The sequence below is a fragment of the Staurois parvus genome, unplaced genomic scaffold (genome assembly GCF_062004578.1).
Source record: "Staurois parvus isolate SC_StPar_1 unplaced genomic scaffold, SC_StPar_1.0 ptg000564l, whole genome shotgun sequence".
Lineage (NCBI taxonomy): Eukaryota > Metazoa > Chordata > Amphibia > Anura > Ranidae > Staurois > Staurois parvus.
In genome coordinates this window covers 3,945,338-3,961,512 of record NW_028318360.1, presented here as the reverse complement: position 1 = coordinate 3,961,512, position 16,175 = coordinate 3,945,338, and the positions used below count along the sequence as shown (strand labels likewise).

Here is a 16,175-nt window from a genome sequence, read left to right as displayed (position 1 = left end):
TTTAGTTCTATTGTATGCTGTATATGCTTTGGGCGCCATGCAAAATGATACTATCATACTACGCATAATATACTGTGCGTTAATGCAATGCAAAAGTGTGATTGGGCCCATAGAAGCCAAGCTACACTTTTAATCTCTTATTGAGGGGTTTAACAACTTGCTGACAGTTGTCACATTAGATTAGAGCAGGGGTCTCCAAACCTAATAAACAAAGGGCAATTTTACTCTCTTTAGGGTCAAACTGTGGCCTGTGAGAGAAGATGTCCTGTCGTCAGTGGGAGTAAAAAATGCCCCATGATTGGTATCACTGGGAGCAACAGTGCCCCGTCATTGGTATCACTGGGAGCAACAGTGCCCCGTCATTGGTATCACTGGGAGCAACAGTGCCCCGTCATTGGTATCCGTGAGAAGAATAGTGCCCCGTCACCTGCATCACTGGGAGCAACAGTGCCCCGTCACCTGCATCACTGGGAGCAACAGTGCCCCGTCACCTGCATCACTGGGAGCAACAGTGCCCGTCACCTGCATCACTGGGAGCAACAGTGCCCCGTCACCTGCATCACTGGGAGCAACAGTGCCCCGTCACCTGCATCACTGGGAGCAACAGTGCCCCGTCACCTGCATCACTGGGAGCAACAGTGCCCCGTCACCTGCATCACTGGGAGCAACAGTGCCCCGTCACCTGCATCACTGGGAGCAACAGTGCCCCGTCACCTGCATCACTGGGAGCAACAGTGCCCCGTCACCTGCATCACTGGGAGCAACAGTGCCCCGTCACCTGCATCACTGGGAGCAACAGTGCCCCGTCACCTGCATCACTGGGAGCAACAGTGCCCCGTCACCTGCATCACTGGGAGCAACAGTGCCCCGTCACCTGCATCACTGGGAGCAACAGTGCCCTGTCACCTGCATCACTGGGAGCAACAGTGCCCCGTCACCTGCATCACTGGGAGCAACAGTGCCCCGTCACCTGCATCACTGGGAGGAACAGTGCCCCATCACCGGTATCACTGGGAGGAACAGTGCCCCGTCACCTGCATCACTGGGAGGAACAGTGCCCCGTCACCTGCATCACTGGGAGGAACAGTGCCCCATCATCGGTATCACTGGGAGGAACAGTGCCCCATCATCGGTATCACTGGGAGGAACAGTGCCCCATCATCGGTATCACTAGGAAGAACAGTGCCCCATCATCGGTATCAATGGGAGGAATAGTGCCCCATCATCGGTATCAATGGGAGGAATAGTGCCCCATCATTGGTATCAATGGGAGGAATAGTGCCCCATCATTGGTATCAATGGGAGGAATAGTGCCCCATCATTGGTATCAATGGGAGGAATAGTGCCCCATCATTGGTATCAATGGGAGGAATAGTGCCCCATCATTGGTATCAATGGGAGGAATAGTGCCCCATCATTGGTATCAATGGGAGGAATAGTGCCCCATCATTGGTATCAATGGGAGGAATAGTGCCCCATCATTGGTATCAATGGGAGGAATAGTTCCCCATCATTGGTATCAATGGGAGGAATAGTGCCCCATCATTGGTATCAATGGGAGGAATAGTGCCCCATCATTGGTATCAATGGGAGGAATAGTGCCCCATCATTGGTATCAATGGGAGGAATAGTGCCCCATCATTGGTATCAATGGGAGGATAGTGTGTGCCCCATCATTGGTATCAATGGGAGGAATAGTTCCCCATTGCCTGTGTTAGTAGTGAGAACTATGCCCCATGGTTGCTGACAGTGGGGGAAATAATGTCCCAAGGGTCAGATAAAATCAAGCAAAGAGTTTCCTCCAGGACACAGTTTGGAGACTGCTGAATTAGAGCTACACAAGAGATTTTTGCTACTACAAAAACACTAGTGATTAATATCACGGTGCAGAAAGTACCTGCACCATACCACAGATAAGATTTTCTGTACTGTATATGTGTTGGGGTGCAGCTATGCACATACACGTTTGCATTACACAACACATATGTGTGAATATGGCACTAAAATGACAAAGTAAACACCCATAAAAATTCTGCTAGTTTCCATTTTCCACTACACCATGCCGGTTCGTAAATAACAAAGGACATGGCATTCTGGGTCTGAGGAATGCCAAGCTCACAACTAGATGATATCTAAATCATCAAGACACAAAAGTGGCCGTTTCTGTCCAAATGTAGTCTGTGGACATGACAGTCATACTTCCTATGATTCTCTAAACTGTGCCAACTATGACAGCTAAAGCCTGACCAGTATCTATGGCTGCCATAGAAGCCATTGTGTCTTGTATTTTTTTTGCTTGTTGACAGTAGCAATAGCAATGTATTAACATTAATAACTTTTTTTAACCTATAAAAATAGGTAGTTCTATAAACATAAAAGGGAAATAGGGGAACTGTTTGTATATTTAAAGCCCCACTGCCAATTATCTGCAACTAAAGTCCAGAATTCCATATGCTTCACGTTAAATTATTAATGATGAACAATACCACGTTGCTAAACAAGCAACCAAAAAGACCATTTAAATAATAGATATTCACTTCTTAAAAAAAACATGTATTCATCTCTTACTTACTAGAAAGGCTGTACACTAGAAGGTTTAATTGAAAAATGGTAATTATGATGCAATCCTTCACATGCCACTACATGGGTTCAACCGAACAGTCATGCCATCAAATCTCTGGTGTCAGAACTGATCACATGTGCACCACTATGGCAACTGCAGATCACACAAAGACCAAGATGGCAGCTTCCTTGGCTGTAAAGGATATGAGAGTTTAGTTCCGCTTTAACTACAGCTTCAGCCCGCTGTCAGCTGAAAACATGTCACAGGAGTGCAGACCGAACTGCACTCCTGTGATCCACAGGAGGAGTACGGCAAAAAGAGCTTTGTCTGTACTCCTCCTTTAAAGCATTGCTTATGAAGATTTTTTAGGTACCGTAGCTTGTCGCAGTTCCACAGTCATACACTATTTTAAAGCGTGACACGCTAGGTATCTATTTACTAAGCATAACATCCTCTTTTATATTATATCAGAAAAAATAAAAAATGTTCCTAAATATTTGCGTTTAATAAACCGCTGTGCAAATATTGTGACATAAAAATGTTCAAAAGTAATTTTATTCTCCATGGCCTCTGCCTAAAAACATGTATATTGTCTGGGAGTTCTAAATGCTTTTCTGGCAAAAAAAAGCAGATTTTTTACATGTAGGAGCGAAATGACAGAACTGGCTCAGTGGGTAAACAATGAATACAAGGCTTCCTCTGACTGGCTGATGTGGAGAATTTGACTTCAGGCACTCATCTCTCTACCACAGCCAATCAGAGGAAGCTTTGTATTCATTGACAAAAATGTTGTTTCTACAGAAGACGGGAAGTCCCCATATCTCTGCTGAAAACACTGCACTGTATACGCGCATTATTAGTAAAGGAAATAGTAAAGTATTAGTAAAGGAAAGTTTGTGATCTCTTAAAAGGAAGTTCTGGGACACATTGGCACATAAGATGTTCATAGATGGATCACAATTTGGCGGTTTAGCAGGGACTGGTCAAATTTTGAACCATGTATGGGCACTGTGCCATGCTGGAAAATTTTCCCTCGATCAGTGCTGCACTACAACCTGCAGTGCTGATCAGCATATTCCGACGATGGGAAAGTCTCCCCACTGTCAGAATACAATGACATAGTGGGAGGATTCCCTCATCAACCTTGAATGTGTGCATGGGGGAATCAAGTTGGTTTTTCAATCATAAATTAATAATCTGGCCAATGAAATGAACACCTAAACGTGTTTTCAAAATGCTGCTTTAGGTATGACTTGAACGTGGCTTTTCTTCTGCGAGGAGAAAAGGCGTTCAGGGAAGCTGGACAAATGCCCACTGTGCATGAGGCCTTATATATTGCAACAAATGCGTTGAATACAGGTAAACACATGCGGCTTGACATAAGTTTGCATGCTGCATTGTGGTGCGTTGCATTTTAACATGCACTTTTCTCCTCACTTCCTGAAACATGCGGGTCTACGGCACGGCAGAGGAACCAAACTTGTGCCGACTCGTGGCTTTTCCTGTGCATTAATGCATGTTTTGCGAACAAGCATTGCCATGCACTGTACAGAAAAAAAATTTAAAATAGGTCCTGTGCTGCTTTTTATAAGTGCAAACCAGCGCAATACACTAGTGTGAACTGTTCCCATTCACATACCTTATTTTATACAGATTCATGCCTTGGTAGGCATTGAAGAACAATGTGCCAACGCATTTGGTGTGGATGGACCATAAACAGTGATGGGCAGCACAGTGGCTAAATGGTTAGCACTTCCGCCTGGCAGTACTCGGGTCATTGGTTCGAATCCCAGCCATGGCACCTCCTGCCTGGAGTTTGCATGTTCTCCCTGTGCCTGCGTGGGTTTCCTCTGGGTATTCCGGTTTCCTCCCACTATCCAAAAACATGCTGTTAGGTTAATTGGCTCCTGTCTAAATTGTCCTTAGTATGTGTGTGTATCTATGGATGTAAGTTAGGGACCTTAGATTGTACGCCCCTTGAGGGTTGGGGACTGATGTGAATGTACAATATAGATGTAAAGCTCTGCGTACATTGATGGCGCTATATAAGTACCTGAATAAAAATAAAATGTTTGGTGAAGTGAAGACCATGCAAGGGATGGACCATAAATAGTGAATGATTGGTGAAGTGAAGACCATGCATGGGATGGACCATAAATAGTGAATGTTTGGTGAAGTGAAGACCATGCAAGAGATGGACCATAAATAGTGAGTGTTTGGTGAAGTGAAGACCATGCAAGGGATGGACCAGAAATAGTGAATGTTTGGTGAAGTGAAGACCATGCAAGGGATGGACCAGAAATAGTGAATGTTTGGTGAAGTGAAGACCATGCAAGGGATGGACCATAAATAGTGAATGTTTGGTGAAGTGAAGACCATGCAAGGGATGGACCAGAAATAGTGAATGTTTGGTGAAGTGAAGACCATGCAAGGGATGGACCATAAATAGTGAATGTTTGGTGAAGTGAAGACCATGCATGGGATGGACCATAAATAGTGAATGTTTGGTGAAGTGAAGACCATGCAAGAGATGGACCATAAATAGTGAGTGTTTGGTGAAGTGAAGACCATGCAAGGGATGGACCAGAAATAGTGAATGTTTGGTGAAGTGAAGACCATGCAAGGGATGGACCATAAATAGTGAATGTTTGGTGAAGTGAAGACCATGCAAGGGATGGACCATAAATAGTGAATGTTTGGTGAAGTGAAGACCATGCACGGGATGGACCAGAAATAGTGAATGTTTGGTGAAGTGAAGACCATGCAAGGGATGGACCAGAAATAGTGAATGTTTGGTGAAGTGAAGACCATGCAAGGGATGGACCAGAAATAGTGAATGTTTGGTGAAGTGAAGACCATGCAAGGGATGGACCAGAAATAGTGAATGTTTGGTGAAGTGAAGACCATGCAAGGGATGGACCAGAAATAGTGAATGTTTGGTGAAGTGAAGACCATGCAAGGGATGGACCAGAAATAGTGAATGTTTGGTGAAGTGAAGACCATGCAAGGGATGGACCAGAAATAGTGAATGTTTGGTGAAGTGAAGACCATGCAAGGGATGGACCATAAATAGTGAATGTTTGGTGAAGTGAAGACCATGCAAGGGATGGACCAGAAATAGTGAATGTTTGGTGAAGTGAAGACCATGCAAGGGATGGACCAGAAATAGTGAATGTTTGGTGAAGTGAAGACCATGCAAGGGATGGACCAGAAATAGTGAATGTTTGGTGAAGTGAAGACCATGCAAGGGATGGACCATAAATAGTGAATGTTTGGTGAAGTGAAGACCATGCAAGGGATGGACCATAAATAGTGAATGTTTGGTGAAGTGAAGACCGTGCAAGGGATGGACCATAAATAGTGAATGTTTGGTGAAGTGAAGACCATGCAAGGGATGGACCATAAATAGTGAATGTTTGGTGAAGTGAAGACCATGCAAGGGATGGACCATAAATAGTGAATGTTTGGTGAAGTGAAGACCGTGCAAGGGATGGACCATAAATAGTGAATGTTTGGTGAAGTGAAGACCATGCAAGGGATGGACCATAAATAGTGAGTGTTTGGTGAAGTGAAGACCATGCAAGGGATGGACCATAAATAGTGAATGTTTGGTGAAGACCATGCAAGGGATGGACCATAAATAGTGAATGTTTGGTGAAGACCACGCAAGGGATGGACCAGAAATAGTGAATGTTTGGTGAAGTGAAGACCATGCAAGGGATGGACCATAAATAGTGAGTGTTTGGTGAAGTGAAGACCATGCAAGGGATGGACCATAAATAGTGAATGTTTGGTGAAGTGAAGACCATGCAAGAAATGGACCATAAATAGTGAATGTTTGGTGAAGTAAAGACCATGCAAGGGATGGACCATAAATAGTGAATGTTTGGTGAAGTGAAGACCATGCAAGGGATGGACCATAAATAGTGAGTGTTTGGTGAAGTGAAGACCATGCAAGGGATGGACCATAAATAGTGAATGTTTGGTGAAGTGAAGATCATGCAAGGGATGGACCATAAATAGTGAATGTTTGGTGAAGTGAAGACCATGCAAGGGATGGACCAGAAATAGTGAATGTTTGGTGAAGACCATGCAAGGGATGGACCATAAATAGTGAATGTTTGGTGAAGACCATGCAAGGGATGGACCATAAATAGTGAATGTTTGGTGAAGTGAAGATCATGCAAGGGATGGACCATAAATAGTGAATGTTTGGTGAAGTGAAGATCATGCAAGGGATGGACCATAAATAGTGAATGTTTGGTGAAGTGAAGATCATGCAAGGGATAGACCATAAATAGTGAATGTTTCATGAAGTGAAGACCATGCAAGGGATGGACCATAAATAGTTAATGTTTGGTGAAGTGAAGACCATGCAAGGGATGAACCATAAATAGTAAATGTTTGGTGAAGTGAAGACCATGCACGGGTCTGCAGGCTCATTTACAAGTGGTTGTATTGATGGTTTATTATGTTTGTAAATGTTTTAAGTATGATATCTAACAATTTTCTATGGATTTATACCATTCTTGTGTGAATAAGTCAAACAGCAATGAGAAAAGTAGTAACATTTCTTTGACAGTTGTAAAATCAATCAATCTATAAAATCAATGAACCCTCTGCAAGAGAAATAAATGAGAACCCCCGAACTGACTTCTACTAGAGAGCAATGCATAACAAAGCTGTAGCTGTAATTCAGAATTACTGTACCTGCTCCTCAGTCTTGTGCACATGCTGCAAGCTTGCCGAAAGCAACACTAAGGAGCCGAGAGCCGCATGGGTCACATGAGCAAAGGATTGTGTTTCACAGAAAAGGAAAGTAGATTTGGTTCATGATCACTAGAAGCTGTACCTAGACAGCAGTAATGTGGGACACATGCATTCATAGGGAAGAGGTGAGGATAGGTGAGCTGCCACTGAGGACTTAAAAATATAAAATAAGAAGAAGAAACCAGTGCAAACCCCAGGGCTGCCATCTCAATTCTGGCTTCACTACAATGCAAGTTACTTTCCTGAAATAAGCAAACAGGATGAGAAACAGACTCTTCAGACTTCACTGACTGCATGATTACTCCAGGTCAGTAACTCACGAGGCAAAAAAGCCATTCTGAGGATGACTGCCCTGGAACGGATTCCTTACAAAAAGTCACCAGTTACAACTTCCATCTTTGTTCTCTTACATGTTCTCTTTCTTATGCCTCACCAAGACCAACAACGTGCGCAGTACCTTGGCTATTCACATCTGGTTCATATTTTTCCTTTTTCTCTACAGAAAATAGAAATGTAAAAACACTATTTACATACCAGTTTTCCAGTAACTATGAAAAAAAAAATCTGATCTACTACAGTCCCTATGCAGCCACTTCTTGTCCGTAGGTACGTACCCCAGAAACTGCAGCACATTATTGCCCAGGGTGGGTTTGCTGATGGTGTCAATACTGGAACTTACCTGTGCAATGTGCACTGCCACAACTGCTTGTGCTCTCAGATGGGGAGGAGGAGGGTGGTACAAGGTGACAATGCAGGAGCACAATTGTAAAAAAAAGATTGGGTTGTCACCCTAAAGGGGGAACTGCCTGTGACAGACAGGATCACCAGGAATTATTTTAATAAAAGCTGATCATTTAAATATATTGAATATTTTAACAACCCATGCACACCATATATTTGTTATGGTTCCTTTGTATGTACAGATTGCATGGGTTGTTACTGACATGTGGTGGTGACAATGTCATGTCAATAGTACCTTTAGAAATATATTTACCGAGAAAAATGGTGACGTGTTCAACACACACACCTAAATGCCTACTGAGGAAGGGTTTATAAGGGAGTACCAGTGATAGTGACTACATCCAAAGCTGATAACCATTTCAACCAATGAGATTCTATCTTTTAGAACACAGAAATTCAAACAATGAACAGTTGAGAATTGATCCGGCTTACTACACTGTGCACATTGCTTACTGTATTAAAGTAGAATTGCAGCCAAAATCCTTCTCCTTTATACAGAGTAGGGGAGAGGTAAAGCCCATAATACACAACCTGGGCTAAGCACATAATACCCAACCTGAAGTATCCATCGGAAGGACAAGAGTACAAACTAGAAAACCTGACATTTGTTCTAGAGAAAGACAGAGCGGGGTAATGATCAGAGGCGGAGGAATGCTTAGCGTAAGACCTGTAATCAGTACTAGAGAGGGAAGGAGAGGAGTACTTACAGTAAGACCTGTAATCAGTACTAGAGAGGGAAGGAGAGGAGTACTTACAGTAAGACCTGTAATCAGTACTAGAGAGGGAAGGAGAGGAGTACTTACAGTAAGACCTGTAATCAGTACTACAGAGGGAAGGAGAGGAGTACTTACAGTAAGACCTGTAATCAGTACTACAGAGGGAAGGAGAGGAGTACTTACAGTAAGACCTGTAATCAGTACTACAGGGGGAAGGAGAGGAGTACTTACAGTAAGACCTGTAATCAGTACTACAGAGGGAAGGAGAGGAGTACTTACAGTAAGACCTGTAATCAGTACTACAGGGGGAAGGAGAGGAGTACTTACAGTAAGACCTGTAATCAGTACTACAGGGGGAAGGAGAGGAGTACTTACAGTAAGACCTGTAATCAGTACTAGAGAGGGAAGGAGAGGAGTACTAACAGTAAGACCAGTAATCGGTACTACAGAGGGAAGGAGAGGAGTACTTACAGTAAGACCTGCAATCAGTACTACAGAGAGAAGGGAGGAGTACTTACAGTAAGACCTGCAATCAGTACTACAGAGAGAAGGGAGGAGTACTTACAGTAAGACCTGTAATCAGTACTACAGAGGGAAGGAGAGGAGTACTTACAGTAAGACCTGTAATCAGTACTACAGAGGGAAGGAGAGGAGTACTTACAGTAGGACCTGCAATCAGTACTACAGAGAGAAGGAGAGGAGTACTTACAGTAAGACCTGCAATCAGTACTACAGAGGGAAGGAGAGGGGTACTTACAGTAAGACCTGCAATCAGTACTACAGAGGGAAGGGAGGGGAACTAACAGTAAGACCTGTAATCAGTACTACAGAGGGAAGGAGAGGAGTACTTACAGTAAGACCTGTAATCAGTACTACAGAGGGAAGGGAGGAGTACTTACAGTAAGACCTGTAATCAGTACTACAGAGGGAAGGGAGGAGTACTTACAGTAAGACCTGTAATCAGTAGTAAAGAGGGATGGAGTGGAGTAATTCTTAGGAAAGAAGTACTTCCAGTAAGACCTGCAATCAATACTACAGAGGGAAGAAGAGGGATAATCATCAGGAGAGGAGTACTTACATTAGAACCTAAAACTGGTTTTACAGAGAGACGGAATGAAGTACTCATTAGATGGAGAGAAGTACTCACAGGAAGACCTGCAGTCAGTACTAGAGAAGGAAGGGGCAGAGTAACTATTAGGAGTAGTAATTACAATAAGACCTATAATCAGTACTACAGAGGGAAAGATTGGAGGTTCAAAAGAAATAGTGGAGTCAATTCTGCAGGACCTGTAATCAGTACTACAGAGGAGTGGAGTAACCATTAGAAGAATAGTACTTACAGTAAGACCGGTACTGAGTCCTACATAGGGACAGAGAGGAGTAACTAATAGGAGTAGTACTTACAGTAAGTCAGTAATCAGTGCTATAGAGGGAAGGAGCGGGGTAACTATCAGAAGTGCTCACAGTAAGGCTTGCATATGAAATAAAGTATTTTTTTCCTCTACTCATATTACTCAGTGGTGTTGATTTACTAACACTGAAGAGTGCAAAAACTGGAGCACTCAGAATCTGGTGCTGCTGTGTATGGCAGCCAATCAGCTTCTAACGTCAGCTTGTTCAATTAAGCTTCGGCAATAAAATCTGGAAGCTGATTGGTTAATATGCAGATTTGCACCAGATTTTGCACTCTCCGGGTTTAGTAAACAACCCCCATGGCATGATGAGCCTGAGTAACAATCAGAAATAGAGGAGTACACCCAATAATCGGTATTCAGTAGACAATTGTACCAGAGACATCTGTGTGCTCATAATAGGGATTGTTCTCTGATATACACAGAGCAGTAATGGAGCGATTAGCAAGATATAATCCAAGGTACACAACACTGTGGAGGAAGCATGATAAAGAGAAGACCAGATACAGAATACAGGAGTATTAGAACTACCAAAAGAATGCTGAACACAATAATATAGAAAATGGGAGCATTATAGTATCAGAAGATGAGAAATGACAAGAATACTTCTACCATTTCATACCATGGGAGCCGTGTCATTATTAATACCAGAGAAGGGGACGCTATATAGTACTGCCGTTCAGGAGTACAGAGGATGGTAGTAGTAGTGGAAGAAGAGGAGGAATGACAAGAATACTAGTATTCTGCTGTAGTTACAATCGGTGTAGTATAAGCAGAATCACAATACTCATTACCCTCGGAAGTACAGAGGACAGAGCAACTACCTGAAGGAGATATAAAAATATATTAGTACTAGTACTCAGTACACAGGATGAGAGCACAGTCATGATCAGAAGGAGATTGGAATAATATTGGTATCAGTAGTACAGAGGACGGAGCAGAGTAATGATAAGAAGAACAGTAATAATGATACAAGTTGAACTCTGCAGTACAGAAAATAGGAATTCCAATAATACTAGTACTCAGTATTACAGAGGATGGAGCAAAGTAATGTATCATGATTACTGTTCTCCTTCTGATTAAGTTGCACTCCATAATACCAAAAATAGAAATTCCAATAATACTACTACTCAAAGTATTACAGAGGATGGAGCAGAGTCACTAGCAGAAATAGATATGAAAATGTTATTGGTATTAGTACTCAGTAGTAGAGAGGATGGAGGAGAGTAATGATTAGAAGAACAGTAATAATGATACAAGTTGCACCCTGTAGTACAGAAAATAGGAATTCCAATACTACAAGTACCAGTGCTCCATCCTCTGTAATACTGAGTACTAGTAGCATTGGAATTCCTATTTTCTGAACTACAGGGTGCAACTTGTGACATTATTACTGTTCTCCGTCTAATCATTACTTTCCTTCATCCTCTGTACTGCTGAGTACTAACACCTTTACAATTCCATATCCACTTCTGATAGCAACTCTGATCCATCCTCTGTAATACTATCAGAAGTGGATATGGAATTGTAAAGGTATTAGTACTCAGCAGTACAGAGGATGAAGGAAAGTAATGATTAGACAGAGAACAGCAATAATGTCACAAGTTGCACCCTGTAGTTCAGAAAATAGGAATTCCAATACTACTAGTACTCAGTATTACAGAGGATGGATCAGAGTTGCTATCAGAAGTGGATATGGAATTGTAAAGGTATTAGTACTCATCAGTACAGAGGATGAAGGAAAGTAATGATTAGACGGAGAACAGTAATAATGATGCAAGTTACACCCTGTAGTACAGAAAATAGGAATTCCAATACTACTAGTACTCAATATTACAGAGGATGGAGCAGAGTTACTATCAGAAGTGGATATGGAATTGTATTGGTATTAGTACAGAGGATGGAGCAGAGTAATGATCAGAAAGAGAACAGTAATAATGATGCAAGTTACACCCTGTAGTATAGAAAGCAGGAACTGCAATACTACTAGTACTCAGTGGTGCAGAAGATGGGAGCAGTATAACTCCGAGTAGGAGAGTAGGACCTGGAGGGCACATAGCACACAATAGGTGACACTATAACACTGCCGTGAAGAGCGGTGCAGGGAATTGTGTCTTTCTACAAGGATCAGAGGACAGCACAGATCACTGAAGGATCACTTACTATACTCCCTGATAGAGCACATCGCACATCCTAGCAAAACAGAGAATTTACTAAAATCTGAAGCGGCTGTGTACAGTAACCAATCAGATTCTATCTGCAGCTTGGTCAGTTAAAGTGGAACTAAAGTTGAAAAAAATGAAGAACAGGCAGAACTTTATCACAACAGAGTCATACAATGTCTCCTGTGTAATAAAACACACCTACCTGCCTGCTTACTACGGTCTTCTATAAAATGTACACAGAGCTGCACATGCTCAGTTCAGTTTACATTCCAATACAGTGCCTGTGGGCTGGGACAGATGCACTCCTGCACATGCACAGGAGTGACATCATCCCCCACCAGCCAATCAAGACAGTTGAAGAACAGCACCCAGAAGAAGCCAGAGAGAAGATACCGGTGCCAGCGAGGGACCACACAGGTGTCGGACCATCGGAACAGACGTAAGTATTTCTGACTTTACTTCCACTTTAAACTTTGAAAATGAGAGACAGAAGCCGATTGGTTACTCTGCACAGACGCTCCAGATTGTGTCTGCTCCACCCTTAGTAAATTCCTTTCAGCTTGGGGCAAGTGTGATGGGTCCTCAGAATGACAACAGTACCAGTACTCAGGAGTGCAGAGGGATAGGAATGACCATAGTACCAGTACTCAGGAGCAAGGATAATTGAAATCACCATAGTACTGGCACTTTTTAGTAAGGATAACAGGAATGACCATACTACTAGTACTCAGTGTTAAGGATAGACACATAGCAGGAACAACCACAGTACTAGTACTCCATAGTAAGAGTAACCATAGTACTAGTGTTGATTAATAAGTATTGCAGAACCAACTCTAGTACTAGTACTCAGTAGTAAGGATAATCATATAACAACCATAGTACTAGTATTCCATAGTAAGAATAGCTACAGGGCTAGTACTCCATAGTAAGAACAACCATAGGACTAGTATCCATTAATACGTATAGCGGAACCAACTATAGTAGTAGTACTCAGTAGTAATTATCATATAGCAGGAACAACCATAGTACTAGTACTCCGTAGTAAGAATAGCTACAGGGCTAGTACTCCGTAGTAAGAACAACCATAGTACAAGTATCCATTAATACGTATAGCGGAACCAACTATAGTAGTAGTACTCAGTAGTAAGGATAATCATATAACAGCAGGAACAACCATAGCCCTACTACTCCATAGTAAGAATAACCATAGTATTAGTACTCAGTAGTAAGAATAGTCAGGTCCATAAATATTGGGACATCGACACAATTCTAACATTTTTGGCTCTATACACCACCACAATGGATTTGAAATGAAACGAACAAGATGTGCTTTAACTGCAGACTGTCAGCTTTAATTTGAGGGTATTTACATCCAAATCAGGTGAACGGTGTAGGAATTACAACAGTTTGCATATGTGCCTCCCACTTGTTAAGGGACCAAAAGTAATGGGACAATTGGCTTCTCAGTGTTCCATGGCCAGGTGTGTGTTATTCCCTCATTATCCCAATTACAATGAGCAGATAAAAGGTCCAGAGTTCATTACAAGTGTGCTATTTGCATTTGGAATCTGTTGCGGTCAACTCTCAAGATGTACTTAGTAGATGGTTGTTCGTTTCATTTCAAATCCATTGTGGTGGTGTATAGAGCCAAAAATGTTAGAATTGTGTCGATGTCACAATGTTTATGGACCTGACTGTATCTACAGGACTAGTACTCAGTAGTAAGAATAACTATAGGACTAGTACTCAGTAGTAAGAATAACTATAGGACTAGTATTAATTAATAAGTATAGCTGAACCAACTATAGTACTAGTGCTCAGTAGTAAGGATAATCATATAGCAGGAACAACCACAGTACTACTACTCAGTAGTAAGAACAACCATAGTACTAGTATTGATTAATACGTATAGCGGAACCAACTATAGTACTAGTACTCTGTAGTAAGGATAATCATATAGCAGGAACAACCATAGCCCTAGTACTCCATAGTAGGAATAACTATAGCACTAGTACTCTGTAGTAAGAATAACCATAGTACTAGTATTCATTATTAAGTATACCTAAACCAACTATAGTACTAGTACTCAGTAGTAAGGATAGTCACACAGAAGGAACAACCACAGTACTAGTACTCAGTAATATGAATAACCATAGTCCATAGTACTCAGTAGTAGGGATGATGATGGGGGTAGTGTGATTGGTAGTAGAGCTCGGAGTACTCAGTAGTAGGGATGATGATGATGATGGGGGTAGTGTGATGGGTAGTAGAGCTCGGAGTACTCAGTAGTAGGGATGATGATGGGGGTAGTGTGATGGGTAGTAGAGCTCGGAGTAGTCAGTAGTAGGGATGCTGATGGGGGTAGTGTGATGAGTAGTAGAGCTCGGAGTACTTAGTAGATGGGATTAGTAGATGTGGACAGTAGGGATGATGATGATGATGGGAGTAGTGTGATGGGGTAGTAGAGCTCGGAGTACTTAGTAGATGGTAGTAGTAGATGTGGACAGTAGGTATGATGATGATGGGGGTAGTGTGATGGGTAGTAGAGCTCGAAGTAGTCAGTAGTAAGGATGATGATGATGATGGGGGTAGTGTGATAAGTAGTAGAGCTCGGAGTACTCAGTAGTAGGGATGATGATGATGGGGGTAGTGTGATGGGTAGTAGAGCTCGGAGTACTCAGCAGATGGGAGTAGTAGATGTGGACAGTAGGGATGATGATGGGGGTAGTGTGATGGGTAGTAGAGCTCGGAGTACTCAGTAGTAATGATGATGATGGGGGTAGTGTGATGGGTAGTAGAGCTCGGAGTACTCAGCAGATGGGAGTAGTAGATGTGGACAGTAGGGATGATGATGGGGGTAGCGTGATGAGTAGTAGAGCTCCGAGTACTCAGCAGATGGGAGTAGTAGATGTTGACAGTAGGGATGAGAATGGGGTAGTAGAGCTCGGAGTACTCAGTAGTAGGGATGATGATGGGGGTAGTGTGATGGGTAGTAGAGCTCGGAGTACTCAGCAGATGGGAGTAGTAGATGTGGACAGTAGGAAAGATGATGGGGTAGTAGAGCTCGGAGTACTCAGTAGTAGGGATGATGATGATGGGGGTAGTGTGATAGGTAGCAGAGCTCGGAGTACTCAGTAGTAGGGATGATGATGGGGGTAGTGTGATGGGTAGTAGAGCTCGGAGTACTCAGCAGATGGGAGTAGTAGATGTGGACAGTAGGGATGATGATGATGGTGGGCTCCCAGTGTGGGCCCGGCCCCCCTCTCCTCCCTCCTCTCCTCAGGCACACAATAGATCCTCGGTGTCCCCGGCGATCACACACACACAGCCCGGAAGGTGGCCCCTCCCCCTCACTCACCGGCTCAGTCCCGGTCAGTCCCGCTCCCCCCGGTCGCACTCGCCACAATAATCGTCATTTGAAAACTTCTCCCTCCCAACGTTCAACTTTCTTCCCAGCTGACAATAGCCGCCTCCTCCTCCTCCCCTCCCCGGCCTATCCCCACCCTGTCCGCCCCACTTGCCCCTCCCTCCCTGCCGTCTCCTAGGAGACGCTTGTGTTGATATGAACGGACGGCGCCCATTGGCTGAGCTCTGTACACCGAGCTGTCACCGTTCCAGGGCAACCTTTCTATACCCATAGCGGATATGGCGCCCACATAGACCGCCGCGATGCTAGGGTTACCTATAGGTTGACCCTAAATCCCCTCATCCCGCCAGCCAGACACTGGACCTGGTATATAGATCTGTATAATACGAAGTCGTCTCATGAAGTCTTCTTACTGATACACAGTAATCCCCGCCATATGGA

At 43.2% G+C, this 16,175-nt stretch overlaps 1 protein-coding gene across 2 annotated transcripts in view; it reads right to left on the bottom strand.

The window, feature by feature from the left end:
- Positions 1 to 15,836, bottom strand: part of RGS12 (regulator of G protein signaling 12) — a 289,572-nt gene extending 273,736 nt beyond the window's left edge. For both annotated transcript variants that reach the window (XM_089691559.1, XM_089691561.1), the window contains exon 1: positions 15,726 to 15,836. The gene's annotated coding sequence lies outside the window, so the exon portion shown is untranslated. The remainder of the gene's footprint in view (positions 1 to 15,725) is intronic.
- Positions 15,837 to 16,175: the final 339 nt, after the last annotated feature.